The sequence below is a fragment of the Sciurus carolinensis genome, unplaced genomic scaffold (genome assembly GCF_902686445.1).
Source record: "Sciurus carolinensis unplaced genomic scaffold, mSciCar1.2, whole genome shotgun sequence".
NCBI lineage: Eukaryota > Metazoa > Chordata > Mammalia > Rodentia > Sciuridae > Sciurus > Sciurus carolinensis.
The window spans coordinates 195,559-211,541 of NW_025920158.1; positions in this window are offsets into that span (position 1 = coordinate 195,559).

Here is a 15,983-nt window from a genome sequence, read left to right on the forward strand (position 1 = left end):
AACCTTAATAAAATTATCTATAGACACTCACTTATATTGAATTAAGTTCCTCCCTCTGGCCCTCCTCTCTATTTGAGCACCACCCAAAGAGCCCCTTGTGCTCAGCCCTTTTGAATTTTGTGGGCAACCCCTCCTCCCACCCACCATTCAACCTCAATCTCCTAGTATCCTTCCTGATGTTCTGAAACTCCTCCTAGCTCACCTCAAGGATGCACTCTGGAAGTATGCCCACACCCATCTTCCCCCACCTCAGTCTTCAGGGGCCCCTCATCCATTTCCATAGGACATTTAATTTACCTCTCCCCTCCCCTTACAAGGAAAATGGAAAGGCCCCTTCAAGGTAATTTTAACCACTCCCACTGCAGACAACTTAGAAAGGCACCCCTCCTGGATCCATCTAAGCAATTTGAAACTTGTTCCTGCTAATGCCTCTTATCACTCCATTCCTATAGATCCCACCCAACTCCACATTATTCATCTTCCTGCCATTCCTGAGGAAGCTGCTGAACTACACACCCAAAATTCCTAATGTCCTTTTCTCTAGCTGCCTTTCTCCTTTTCCTAACTGTACGCAGAGATGAATTAAATTTACTATATTCATCCCCTTCATCTTTCTCCTTCTCAAGGACTAGACCTCATTTGGGATCTTTGGCTTCAAGGGACATTTGTTGACTTAACCCCCACCCAAATTTCTTTCTTCTTTTTTCTGCATATTGTCTTTAACTTCACAGACACTTGGGACCTGAAACAGTGGAGACAAAACTGACTGATGTGTTAAAATGAGAATCCTGTCCCTGCAGGTGAAAATGTTAATGCCTGAAACCTGGAAGACACACCCCATGCCATGGGGACAGCTTAAGAAAGCAACAGAAATAACCAAGGAAAAATTGAGAAACATGGGTCTACTCATTATTCATACTAATAGATTTCTCATGCTGATCTTCATAATATGTACAACTGTGAGCATGACCAATGGCACAGAAACTTACTGGACCCACATCCCACAGCCTGCTATTGCTCAACAGTAACCTGGTTTGACCTTCCACCTTCAGTTTACCTCAATTCCATCTCCTTCTTGCCCAATCCTTTGTTAACTATTGTGTCTTCCCAAGAGTTTTTGTTTAATTATTCAGGGTTAGCCTTCCAAAACCCACATTGCATGTCCCTCAATAATTCATATTATTACCACACTGGGCCTCAGATGTGGCTTATGTATGTCCCTGAGAAATAAGATCAAAAGACCAGGCTTATTTTCCTCAATGGCAGAGGCTGTCCTGCATGCAGAAAGCTAAAGTTACTTATTCATTAAACAGGCTCCTCTGCTCTTAATGAGAATGCTGGGATCATTTCCATGAATTGCTATAGTGGTCTTCTTGTACCATGGTGACTAATGGGAAATATGGCTACTTTATTTTTTATTTTTTTACTATTTTTGTTTGCATACTATATGGTATTTTTATTTTTTCATATTTCATTGGTGCATTATAATTATGCATATGGTGGAATTTTTGTTGTGTACTCATGCATGTATGTGATATAACAACATAATTTAGCCAATATCATTCCCCTGTACTTTCCTTTTGACTCCCCCTCTGCCTCTTCTTGGTCCCTTTCTTTTACTATGCTGATCTCCCTTCCATTTTAATGAGATTTCCTCCCCCAATTTTCTTTTCCATTTTTCTGTCCAGTGTACACATATGAGAAAAAATATAGGACCGCTGATTCTCTAAACTATTTTATGACTATGGTTTTCAAATTTTATTGTAAAGGAGTTAAGAATCTCCTTCTATTCATCCTTTTGGTCCCAAATCTTTACCCCACTTGGTTGTTTATATGATTCTTTATCCTCAATCAAGCAGTAGGTGTAAGTATTTGTTTATTTGGCAGAATGAAGTTTTCTTCTGTTACATCTTTGACTACTGGCACAGTTTTGTTACTTATCTTCGAGAGCACTCTTTTTCCTTATGTTGTGTTTTTGTCAGTCCTTCATGTCCATCATGTCCATCATATTATCTTTTCTTCCCATCCTCCTTTACTCTACTTTATCCTTCATTACTCCCCCCACTCCTTATGCATTTCCACTTTCATTTGTTACACTGATAAGAATGTTAGATCTAAAGCAGAGGTCAAAAGCACAAACTTCATACCTAGTAAGTGAAGAGACTGAATCCTTTTCTCCATATCTGGTCTTTGAAGACTCTTTTTCTCAGTGGGGATAAGGCTGAGTTTAAGGAAGTCTTTCAAAATTGTCCTGAAGGATTTTGATATATTACCTCAGATTACTTTCACATTTTGTAGTGGATATTAAATTCCTTTTTCAGTCTCATGAATCATTGACTGATTATTTGTGGGGCATGTTTGTGTGGTGTGTGCATGTGTGTATCTCAGTGGGAAAGTAGGAAAGTTCTGATGAAGTTTTATCATGCAACCTGGCCTGCTTGATGTGCATAATATAAATTTGTTGAATAAAAGGGTAAATTATTTAGTTTATTTTTTTTAAAGAATTTTAGAACCAACATTTCTTTTTTAATTTATTTTCATTGTAAACAAATGGGATACATGTTTCTGTTTGTACATGGAGTAACAGCATACCATTTGCATATTCATACATTTACATAGAGTAATGATGTTTGATTCATTCCGTTATTTTTTTCCTTCCCCCCACCCCTCCCACTTCTCTTTTCCCTCTATATAGTCCCTCCTTCCTCCATTCTTGCCCCCCTCCCACCCCCCATTACGTGTCATCATCCACTTATCAGTGAGATCATTCGTCTTTTGGATTTTTGAGATTGGCTTATCTCACTTAGCTTGATATTCTCCAATTTCATCCATTTGCCTGCAAATGCTATAATTTTATTATTCTTTATAGCTGAGTAATATTCCATTGTGTGTGTGTGTGTATATATATATATATATATATATATATATATACATATATATCACAGTTTCTTTATCCATTCATCAATTGATGGGCATCTAGGTTGGTTCCATAGTCTGGCTATTGTGAATTGAGTAGCTATGGACATTGATGTGGCTGTATCTCTGTATTATGCTGATTTTAAGTCCTTTGGGTATAGGCTGAGGAGTGGGATATCTGGGTCAAATGGTATAGAACCAACATTTCTTAACCATTTGTTATTTTAACACTGTTCTTTCAAGGTTTCTCCAGTTAAATATTTTGCAAAGTAGACTGAGAGTACCAGATCCATAAAGTATTATGTGAAAAAGAGGTCCACAGATGAATAATTTTTGGAAATGATGCATTCTAAATCTTTTTCCTGGAAATTCAGTAGTATGTAATTATACTAAGGGTTGAAGAAGGACACATTGATCTAATCTAAACTTACTCCCCAGAAAATGTTTTAACTTTGTTTAATTCAGCAAAAATCTTCCCAAATGTAATTGATTACAGAAACTATTTAACCTCATAAAATGCACTTCAAGAAATGCATTGTTTGTACTTCTTAGAGTTAATTGTACACTTTTCAACTAAATAAACTTCAAAAATTTTACTTGAATTCTTCAGGCTTCCAGATATACAAATTGTGGCTAAATACAATGAAATTATCCAGATTTAAGTCGATAATTGTTGCACTGGGCAAAGAGAGTTCTTTATCCCATGTTATAGGAACATGTCTCTATTTTCTCTGAGTCTAGTAAAATAGAAAGTTTGTCCCTACTCATGGTTTCAGTATTGTGTGTTAATATGGGAAATAAACCTATACCTATGCAGCCTTTCTATCAAAATGCTCAACTGAGTGAGATAGGAAAGCTAATTTTATTCTCCGTTTTAGAACACAAAATGCTTTTTGTATTTCTGTTTTGTCCTTAAAATAATATCTGACCAAACCTCAATCCAACTTTTCTTTCAGTCTTCATCATTAGATCCAAGTGTGCTTCTACTAGTTCATCTCTTCATTGACTGGTTAAGAAACCTCAGTTTTTTTGTAACAAATGCTTCTCTGCTTAATTTTCCATTCTTCTCTATCTGAATATTTTGTTTCCACATTACATATTTTTAATTAGTTTTGTTTTGCTTTCCATTTAAAGTTTAGAGTTAGATTTGTACCAAGTTGGGAGGTTTTTTTTTTTAATTTTTTTTTTTTTTGATGATGATGGTGGAAAGGAGTTGGATAAAATCACATAATATTAGATGAAATCCAGAAAGTTTCAACTAGAAACTGGCTTTCTAACTGTAACAGAGCCAGAGTTGGTAGTGGGTTTGTCTAGCAAGTTCTAAGTTCTAGTTCTTAGATATTCCCTGTATACAAGGGTCTTATTTCCACATTTCATTCTGAACAAGACCACATTTACAGACCTCTTTGTCTTGTTCCCATAGATATCCTTTTGAGACCCAATTGTCCCCAATACATCCATATGTTAGAACTAAAAATGATATCTAGAAATGTTATTTAAGCATTGCAATACTAAAACAATGTTAGCAAAATTATTCTTTTCTAAGAATTGACAAAGAATATCTATTTAAATGATAATTGAACATTTATATTTGCTGTAGTAAGTGAAATTCTAACTGGTTCTATCTTCAACAAACAGAAAGGTAAATTTGCATTAGATGGCTATGATGTCAGAATGAATAACACCCTTAGGAAGGATGGAAAGAAAGATTTCTGTTTTGAAATCTCTGCTCCTGATAAACAGATCAGGTTGGAGTTTTTATGTTGCCTTAAAACTAAGTTGATAAGATATTCTGTTTCATTTATAGAGACATTAAGATTTTGTTATAACAACACTGACTAATATGTTAGTAACAATAAAAAATACTGGTTTTTGTACCTTGAACAATCATATAAGAGAAAATACATTTTTAAAAAATTCAGATTACTTCCAGTGATATCTTTGTGAATAGAATCAAGTAAATATATAATTTATTAATTACTTTTCATGTGATATTTTATATCTATTTTAACAGAACTGTGTGATTTCCTAAAAGAATTACATAGCAAAAAAATTGAAATTTTCAAAGAGAAAAAATTAGAGTTTTCATGCATATTGTATTGTTTAGGGGTGTGGGAGAAAATGAGGATAAAATACATATCAGCTCTGCAATTCAAGAGCTATCAGCTAGGCATAGATATGGAATTCATGTTTAATAAGTTTAAAATATATGAGATTGCAGTTGCAGGCCAGTTAATTAAGTTGTCAGATAATGTGATGGAATCTGATTAGAACATTTTTTAAGAAAACTATACCCAATTGTCTAAAGAAATTCATAGGTGTCTTCTAACTGTTAAGGGCAAATTTTGTTCATCAGTTCTGTCTTTGACATTGATGAAGAGAAGCATCAGTTTTTCTTTCAAAGTCAGCAGTTATTGATCAGAGTTTCAAGTGCATCATCCTCTACTTCAATTAACTAAATTTGTCAAAATTTGCTGTATAAGAAGCATCCTTGCAAGAAAAGTACCATTAGACCCGAAAAGAATTTCTGACAGTCTTAAAGAAATGATACAAACATGACATACTTTTCATTTCTACAGTGGTGATTTTTATTCTTATAGTTCGTTCTTTTATTAGTTTTGTTCTTTTATTAGTTTATACCATCTTCTCCCAAAGATGCTGAGGAATGGGTACAGCAGCTGAAATTTGTGATACAATTTAAATCAATTGAACATGTAATCATGGTCTGTAAATACTAAATAACTGAGTAGTTTTAGTTTTCATATATAAAAGCTCATTTACTTCAATGAGAATGATGAAGGGGACATGACTGGTTTAATATAGACTATTTACTTTAGATTTATAAAAGAATCTTTTCCACATGTGCCAGTTGGCCAAGTTAAAAATCACATATTTATAAAACTATCAATTAAAAATGTTATAAATAAATAAGAGTGTGCTAACATTATAGTTACTTTGTAGGATTTTGTTTATTTAGGAAATATAGTTTAAAAGCCTCTTTTACATCCATTTAAAAACTTGCTTCATGAAACATTTTTCAGATATGGAATCTAATATTATTCCTGAGAATGATAATGAAAAAGGAGAATTATGTGATATCATTGACCATCCTCTACAAATCAGCCATCCACCAACACATGGACAGCCAATAGATGATGAAATTTATGAGGAATTTTCAGGTATTTATTGTTTAGTGATTCACTTAAAGATATTTGGGCTCCTTTTGCACAAACGTGGGTGTGTGTGTGGGTGTGTGTGTTAGTGTGTGTATGTGTGGGTGTGTAATTTGCCATCAAGTTGACATGAGTGGATATATGCTTATGAAAAGTGAATGGAACATTTAAATAAAGCAGATACAACTCTAATCTCTTGAAAATTCTGGCTAATTAGCATTGTTTATGCTACATTTTTTAAAATTAAAAATTAACTTGCCTTAGAGGTTTTTCCACCGACTCATTCACCAACTTATACATCTTGGAACTTCCATTAATCAGAAGGTCCACGCACGTCCCATATGTTATCAACTTCTGCCTCTTGTTCCTCCAAGTTGTAGTGTGTCCCATTATTTTGGAGGAATGCTGATGAACTATAAACAAAGGCCTTTTGAGACTTGAAATTTTCTTTACTAATACTTTACCATCAATATGAAAGAAATATTTCTGACTGTAAATTCTCAGGCCGGGTTTAGTGTGACATAAAATGACTTATTGACAAATCAAATTGTGATTTTGAGAATCAACCTAAAACAAAAATATAGACATCTAAAATTTAGGATTCTTGATATCGCTAATAAGTGGATGATGACACATAATGGGGGGTGGGAGGGATTAGTGTTAGGGTTATAGTTAGGGTTAGGGAGAGGGGCAAGAATGGAGGAAGGAAGGACTGTATAGAGGGAAAAGAGAGGTGGGAGGGGTGGGGGGAAGGGAAAAAATAACAGAATGAATCAAACAACATTACCCTATGTAAATTTATGATAACACAAATGGTATGCCTTTACGCCATGTACAGAGAAACAACATGTATCCCATTTGTTTACAATAAAAAAATAAATAAAATTTAGTATTCTTAGGATATAACATTTGTAGAACTGTATTACTACTAACACTAAGTTAAATTGAGCCTTTCTCTAACCATTAAAAATCAGTAGTAGAGAAGAAAAAGTTATCATAAGCAAAAATATGATACTTACCTAATATCTCATGTGCAGAAGGTATTTTTCTCTGGACTACAACAATTTAAAGACCTGGTTTAAACATTTTAAATTGTTTTAGAAAATATTTCTGATGCTTTAAGTTAATGTGCAAATGTCATTGCAATACAACCAGTAAAACAAAACCTAATAACTAGAGCATGTATTTAGAACCAAAAAAATATTAAATTCTTGGCTGTATCATCTATTAATTCAATGACCTTGTAAGTTAATTTCTTCATATATAAAATGGGGATATATCATTGGGAAGTCCAAGTATAATTTAGCACAGTGCTTGAATAGCTCTATTATTTGGTGGTACTCATCACTGATAGCATTTTCCTTTCTGATGTATCCTAACAAAATGACATTTGCCATAGTTTCACTTATCCTTATGTAGGGAGGAATATTATTTCGTTGCTTGTTTTTAGTTACACCATATCATTTATACAGTTATTTTAATATTCAAAATATTTGAGAGTAGTAGTAACTTTGAATGTGATATTACTGCCATGTACATTTCATCCCTTTAAAGTCCTACAGTGACTCTGTGATAATTGTTGAAACAGCTATAAAGTTCTATGATTCTTCAACTTGACTATTCTCTCCCTACCAACAGAAGAAAAATAATCAGTCAAGAATAAAGATCAAATATTCATTTCTTCCATAATAAGAATCCAAGAAAGATCTCCTATAAGTAGCTTGAAGTTTAAAAATATAAACATCTTCTCTAATAACAGCTGTTATTGCTTACCCTTCTTTTAGGGCCTCATAATTGTTGGAAATAACTGATTACTCTAAGAAGTTTCACTTCATGCTGTGGTACTGAAGGGAATTTAAGCTGCTTGGAATTTCTTTGCCCCTGTCTGGGATCCCCAGTTTCTCTACAAAGTGACTGAGTTTGATGAGTCTGTGACTGTGCACCTGGGAAGGGCGCTCTTGGAGGCAGCTGTAGAATGTCTGGCACTTCTTTCCTCTCCAGTGTGATCCAGAGCAGCTTCAGATTCTGCACCATTCAACAATTTGTCATGGTTGAGCCAGCAGCTACAGAGGAGATTTTTCTTGGGGAACCCTAAAGTTATTTCAGAGATAAGTTTTTGTTTATTTAAATATTTAAAACTAGGAAGATAACTTATTTAATTTAAAAATAATATGTCAAGATAAGAATTGAACTTACTGCTTTCACATCTGTGAAGTTTTAATTTCATTTTTATGTGAAGGTGATGAGAACAGTAGAAAAGCATGGAGCACATACACAAACTGTTGATATTTTTCCAGTTCTATAAAAAGAACTATGCATCTGTGAAGTCTGACTGGCTAAGTTCCCAGAATTAAATGCTACTACCATTTCAACACAATTTTCTGTAAATTATGTATTACTGAAAACTTACCCTCTTAGTTGAAAGGTGAGGCCTACAGATGTATTTGAAGAAAAATCTAAGCAGTCAACATGATACTTTAAATGACAACCTCTTTTTCTTGGAAAGTCAAGCTCATACTGAAATAAGTGTATTTTTAAAAAATAAAGTAAACATTCAGTGTTTAAGTGTCAACAGTAAGAAGTAAACATTGTTTAAAATATTGTATTGCAAAATGTCCCTTGAAAAATGTTTATATTCCATGGGAGTTTAAATAGTTTCATTGTAATTCTTTTACAGTTAGAATATTCTCACTATATTATAGAAACTTCACTTTAATTTCTCAATCACTAATTTTTAAGTAACTTCATAGAAGAATAAAAATAAATTTCTAATTTCTTTGTACTTAGAAAATTTATACATATGGCAGATGAGGTGAGGAAATGCTATTTCTGGGGAGTGGTAAATGTATTTGGCTTTTTTTCCAAGACCCCAATGCTTTGGCATATTTTATGATTTATTATTTATCAGTATAAGTGAGTTGGATTTGCATATATTGTGATATCACTATAACATTTTTGTTTGAACACCTAATATATTGGTCTAAGTGTGTTAAAATATTTTATAACACAGTAATGAGTCCATTTGGCTTAGCATTTCACAATTTATTGCTCATTTTTTCTTCAAAACTACACAGAAGCATTTTTGTCTGATTTGAAATCTGAAAATGAGAAGATATACTTGGGAAATTGTTGCAGAAATCAACCCAGCTTCTTTATCTACTGTCGCTGGATTCTCCCCTCTGCCACCATACACACTTTAATGGCATGAAATTGTGTAGAAACACCACCAACATAAATATTTTTCTATATAGAGTTGGGAGATAAGCAGTCTGGTATCAAGAGTTGTAACCACCCATTAAACTATTAAATCTACAGCTTTCAAGGGAATTACACTTGAAATGTCTTCTGATACAGTGGACTGGAGAAGAGAGGGCAGTGGAAAGCAGGAGGACAAATTTCTATTCCATTAACCTATTTTTTAGGAATTAATTTTTTATTGCAATGACAGATTGAACTATTCTGAACTAGAAAATGATATTTTTATCTTTTGGCTATTCAACTATGCTTAAATATATTCAGTCAATCCACATGTGTCTAAAATGAAATAAAAAGTAAAATACAACTATAATTTATTTCAATTAAAGTATTATGCATACATAAAAAGAACAGTGTTTGGGCTGGGTGTGGTGGTGCACATCTGAAATCTGAAATCCCAGTAGCTCCTGAGACTGAGGCAGGAGGATCATGATTCAAAGCCAGTATCAGCAATGGTAAGGCACTAGGCAACTCAGTGAGACCCTGTCTCTAAATAAAAAAAAAATAGGGCTGGGGATTTGACTCAGTAGCTGAGTTCCCTTGAGTTCAATTCTCAGTAACCCCAAAAAAAGAAAGAATAGTGTTTGGGTAACTTATATTTGAAGTAATTTCTAGCAGGTGGGCAGAAATGTGGTTACAAACTTCTAGAATCTATTTTAGATTTATTTTCCTCCTGAATAGTTATCATTCACATTACTAAGTAGATATCAAGGTATTAGGGACACTATTCTCTATGGTATTAACATTGTTATGAGTGATGGTAGGTTAGAACTTCACCAATTTTTCTCTTTCCTTATTTGGGATGCAATGGAAATATTTCAGTTAACTTTGACAGAAACATATATTCAACATTTTATATATTAATTACTTTATTTATTTCTTCTAATTAGTAGTTTTTCATTTGCACCGTGATTTCTTCTACTACCCATTCATCATTCAATAGTGTATTATTGAGCCTTCATGTGTTAAAATTGTTTCTATTGTTTATTTTATTACTTTTTTAAAATTTATTTTGATTGTAAACAAATGTAGTACATCTTGTTTCTCTGTACATGAAGTAGAGGCATACCAATTGTGTAATCATACATTTACATAGGGTAATGGTATTACCCTATGTAAACAAACAAATTTGATTCATTTGGTTGTTTTTTCTTCCCCCCACCCCTCCCACCCCTCTTTTCCCCCTATACAGTCACTTCTTCCTCCATTCTTGCCTGCCTCCTACCCCCCATTATGGAACAACATCTGATTATCAGCACAATCATTCATCCTTTGGTTTTTTGAGATTGACTTGTCTCACACATGATATTCTCCAATTTCATCCATTTGCCTGCAAATGCCATAATTTTATTATTCTTTTTGGCTGAGTAATATTCCATTGTATATATATACCACTGTTTTTTTACCCATTCATCAGTTGAGGGTCATCTAGGTTGGTTCCACAAACCCAGGGCCTTGTGCTTGCAAGGCAAGCACTCTACCAACTGAGCTATCTCCCAAACCCTTATTTTATTATTGATTTCTAATTTCACTGCATTATGATCTGAGAGAATGCAGGGTATTAAATCCTTTTTGTATTTACTAAGAATAGTTTTGTGGCATAAGATATGGTCTATTTTAGAGAAGGATACATATGGTACTGAGAAAAAGTGTATTTGCTCATTGATGGATGAAATATTGTATTTATTACTGTTAAGACTAAATTATTGATTGTATTATTTAGTTCTGTAGGTTCTTTATTTAGTTTTTGTTTAGAAGATCTGTACAGTAGTGAGAGTGATATTTAAATTGACCCAGTATTATTGTGTTGTGGTCTATCTTAAAATTGAAAAGGGTTTGTTTGACATACATACATGCTCCATTGTTTTGGAGCATAAATATTTATAATTGTTATATCTTGCTGATGTATAATTCCCTTCCATAGAATGAAATGAACGTCCTTGTCCCTACTTGTTAACTTTGGCTTGAAGTCCACTTTATCTGATATGACAGTGGAAACCCCTGCTTGTTTAGGTAATCCATATGAGTTATGTTTTTTCCCCATCTTGCCTATGAGGTGATTCATTGAAAACAGCATATAATTGGGTCTTGTTTTTTAAATCCAATCTGAAAGTCTGTGTCTTTTGATTAATGAGTTTAGTCCATTAATATTCAAGGTGAATACTGAGATATGGCTTGTATTCCCAGTCATTTTGGTTTATTTTCTGACTTTTCATTTCATTTAGATTCTCTTTTGACTAATCCATTAGTGTAGTTCCTCCTCCCTTTGTTGATTTTCACTTTTTTTTTATTTCATTCTCATGGAATATTTTGTCGAGAATGTTGTGTAGTGCAGGTTTTCTAATTGTGAATTCTTTTAACTTTTGCTTATCAGGAAGTTTTTATTCAAATCTGAAACTTAATTTTGCTGGAAATGAAATTCTTCGGTTGGCTTTCACTTTCTTTCAGAGCTTGGAAAGTGTTATTCCATGAACTCCTATCTTTGAGGATCTGGGTTTAGTAATCAGTTGTCATCTGAATTGGTTTTTCCCTAAAAGTAATTTGCTTTTTTTTTCTCTCATAGCCTGTGTGATCTTATCCTTGTTCTTTATTTTTGTTATTTTCATTATAATGTGTCTTAGTGTGGGTCTGCTGTAGTTTTGTACATTTGGGGGTCTGTAACTTTCTGTATATAATTTTCCATTACATTCTTTCAGTTTGGGAAATTTTCAGATATCATATCATTGAAAGTATTGTGCATTCCTTTGCCTTGCATCTTTGCTTATTCTTCTATCCCAATAACTCTTAAATTTGGTCTTTTCATGTTATCCCATAATACTTGAATATTTTGCTCATGGATTCTTATCATTTCTCTGTATGGTCAAATTTATTTTCAATATTAAAGATTTTGTCTTCATTTTCTGAGTTTCTGTCTTCCAAATGTTCTTGTCTCTTGGTGATGCTTTCCATTGAATTTATAATTAAACATATTAATTCCTTCACTTGAGGGTTTCTGCTTGATTTTTTCATGATCTCTATGTCTTTATTTAAACAATCTTTCAGTTCCTGTATTGTTCCTTTTATTTCACCCTTGATATCATCCTTTACTTTACAGATCAAATTAACTTGTACATTCCTAAACTATTTCATGAACATTTCTTCAATCATGATGTAAATGGCTTCTCTTCTTGGGTCATCTTGGTTTGTGACACTTTCTTCCCTTGTTTTTTTTCATGTTGCTTGTGTGTTTTTCCACCTATTTGTATGAATCTGAAACAATAAAAATTCTACCCTATAGACCTACATTGTCACTGAAGATTTCCAGTATCCTGGTTTTAAAAGGGAGACCAATATCAACAACACCCAGTGCAAAAAATTAGTGCCTTAAAACTAAGAGTTTCCAGCAAATCTTACACTGCCCCCTCGCTATAAACAGCAATGATGAATTCAATTACTGTAAACAATAAAAACAGAAAATTTGCCAAACAGATTTCCAATGTCAAATAATGGACAAAGAAAGAACAGAGGCACTGCAAGACATGGAGTTCATGAGGGAAAAAGAGAGAAGCCAGAAGAAAAATTCATAGGAAGAGTGGAAGAGAGGAATCAACAGAAATTGCCTGTTTAGTGGGAAAAAATATACAAGGGGAATCTAGGGAGACAGAGAAGTAAGAGTAGGAATACATACATAAAGAAGAAAAAAATTTAAAAATGTAAGACTGTACAGACTATATATTAGAACTGCAAAACAGCATGCATAAAACAACACTTCAACTAACTAATGAACAAAAAAAAGTTTAAAATATAATGGAGAAGTATTCCTGAGAAGAAAAGAATAAAACTAAAATAAATCTCTGTGGAACATTGAACAACAATCTCTGCACAGAATGGAATTCAGAGAACAGAATGAAGTCACATGCCCTATTGACCCTCTTCAGACATTCCAAAAATTTAGTGCTTTTCATCATTTTTTCCTCTTTTGAATCACATCAATAGATTGTGACTGGCAATGTACAGGATTCAAATGAAACCATCATTTCAATGAGTGCTTTCAGCAGGAAGTTGGGGTAAGAGTCTCCTGTACATTCCCAGTAGCCTTGTCATGAAGTAATTTAGGCATCCGTCTGTATGGGATCGCTCTCAGAAACAGATAGGTGACAGCATTCCCATGGAGCACCTGAAGAGATGTGTTAGTCAGTCTGTTGTTGAAGAAAAAAGGAGGTTGTCAAGCTGTGCTTGGCATGAAATTTCAAGCAGCAGCTGCACTGGTCTTTGCCAAGTAGTATCCTTGTGGGGCTGCCCCTGCCTGAATGCGAATTAAGTGGCCTTGAACAGGTGGGCAGGATAGAATTCAACCTCAGTGTGATCTGGGGACACTATGAGTGTTGATAAAAGAGAACTGTTCTTGTGCTCTGTATTTTACACATGTCTTGTGCTACAACCTGACAAGGTTTTATCCTTCCCAGGTGGAAATGTGTGTAGAGGTTGTTAATAAATAACTCAGTTGCTACTGATGTGACTCAGCAGCAATAGCAGCTGTCAAATTCCTGGCTTTCATGTACCTGAGTAATGCCAGTTCCAAGTCTTTTGAGTACTTAGAGGCTTTTTGAGCCTTTGATCAATATTTGACAGCCACCAGGTAAACAGTTGGATGTAGGAATCTGTTTTCTGTGCTAAGGTTTCTGTGGACATTTGTGATTGGGTTCCTTGGGTAAAGTTATTAAACATGAATTTGTGTTTTGAAACTTTACATTTAAGGCAATAATAGAAAAGTTATTGACAATAGGGCACATTCCACATGGATGTAGGCAATTCACTGAGAATAATTGGAGATGTATTCAGGAATGCTTTTGGATATGATTTTGGGGTTGTGTAAATATCACCAGGCTCTCAGTGTTTAGAACAAATTTTCTTTTTCAATTTATTCAGGGTAGAATCTACATTTTGTTCTGCATTTTGTTTCTGATTAAGTATTTATGGATGGGTTGCTCTATTTATTTTGAGAGATATTATTCTAGGTAGCCTTTCAAAACAGGCACTTGTGTAATTTCAAATGTGTGGGTGCCAATGATGTGGTATAAGGAGTGTCTTCGAATTTAGGTTATGTTCCATCAAATCAAAGTCAGGCCTTGTGTAATCTGCAGTCCATTGCAGGCAAGAAGATGGAGCCCAGAAGCTGCAAGTGAACTTAGGACCTTTGAATGTCGAATTGTCCTTGGGTCTTACCTTTGCCACAACTCATCTATACCCCATTAGTACTTGCTTATGTTTCTTTGGAGCTGAGGAATCTCTTGGTATTATTCAGGAAGAATATAATATTCAAAGTCATTTAAAATTAATTAGCTTTTCATTTTCAAAATCTTTCTGTTGGGGCTGCTCTAGAGAGAAGGCTTTAGCTTTTCTGTCATTTAATATAAGGCCTTTGAGTCATCCTAAGTTTCCTGCCCTTCATTGCAATGCAGATGTAAATTTGACTTTATGAAATGGATAATTGTGCTGATCACTTCACTCTGAGGTGCTTTATTCTTTGATCTCACAAACATTTTTGGGCTTCTCCTTGCCAGAATCTGTGACACTCTATGAGATCCGATTCCTCCAGGATCAGTACAGGAACCATTAGCACTCCCATGGAGGGCCCTGTGTCTGAAAGTCTAGAGTCAGGCCAAGAGGCTAGATCATCATGGTAAGGCAAATTGGCCAGATGTGACTGCATCAAAAAGTCAGAGGGAGGAACCTTTGGAAATTTCAACATAAACAGTTTCTAGGCATGTTCTTGGTGTAGGACTAGAGGAGCAGCTGCAGGGGATCCTGGCTTTTGCAGCAGGTTCACAGCCTGGGATGGTGGCTTGTTCCCTCTCTCTGTCCCTCCCTCACCCATGCTCAGTGACACAGTCCTTCCTTCCCTGGATTGAAAGCACAGCCTACAACAGAATCCCCTTAGCCTTCATCCTTCAAAGGTTCCAACTTTCACCTGAATGTGTTTTCCAGGAACAGAAGTGCACCCTGCCATACTGTGTGTGGTGTTTTAAATTTCAAGTTTACAGAAACACACATTGATACCCCACCACAATTAGCTGTCTACAGATAGCACTCCTTGTGGCTGCTGGGGTTCTAGGCCAGATCCCTGACTTGACCAAACCTTGAGTGAGCCCAGGGCTCCAGGTTGGCAATAGCACTGGAGACAGTACAAAGTTAGGTGATCCTCCCTTGCTTGCACAGCCTCTAACCTCCAGGATCAATAGCACCTGTGGGGTCCACACTCCGGAGCTCCATGAGGATTTCAAGGTGTCCCTCATGCCTGGTACTGACAAGCACGAGCTGCGACACCTAGTGGTCATGGTGGGTCATGCTCAGTCCTGCTGACAGATGGGAGTCCATGGGGTCCAAAGCCCTGGGAGGAGTCAGACAGCCCATTGACCAGATGGGCCCTGACCCCGACACACCCAACTTCACTTCCCAAGGTCTAAAAAATTGGGATGGACTTTGTTGAAAAGCACATGGCCCTGGTTCACAACTCCTTCGTCTTCCCTCACACTACCACTGCTTATATGCTTGTTTGAATCTTTTCTGAATCCTCCTGTCCCAAAGGTTCTTCGGAATGCCAGAACCCAGCAATGTCACATTACTGTCAGTCAGCCCCTCTGTGATGTCAGAGTGGCC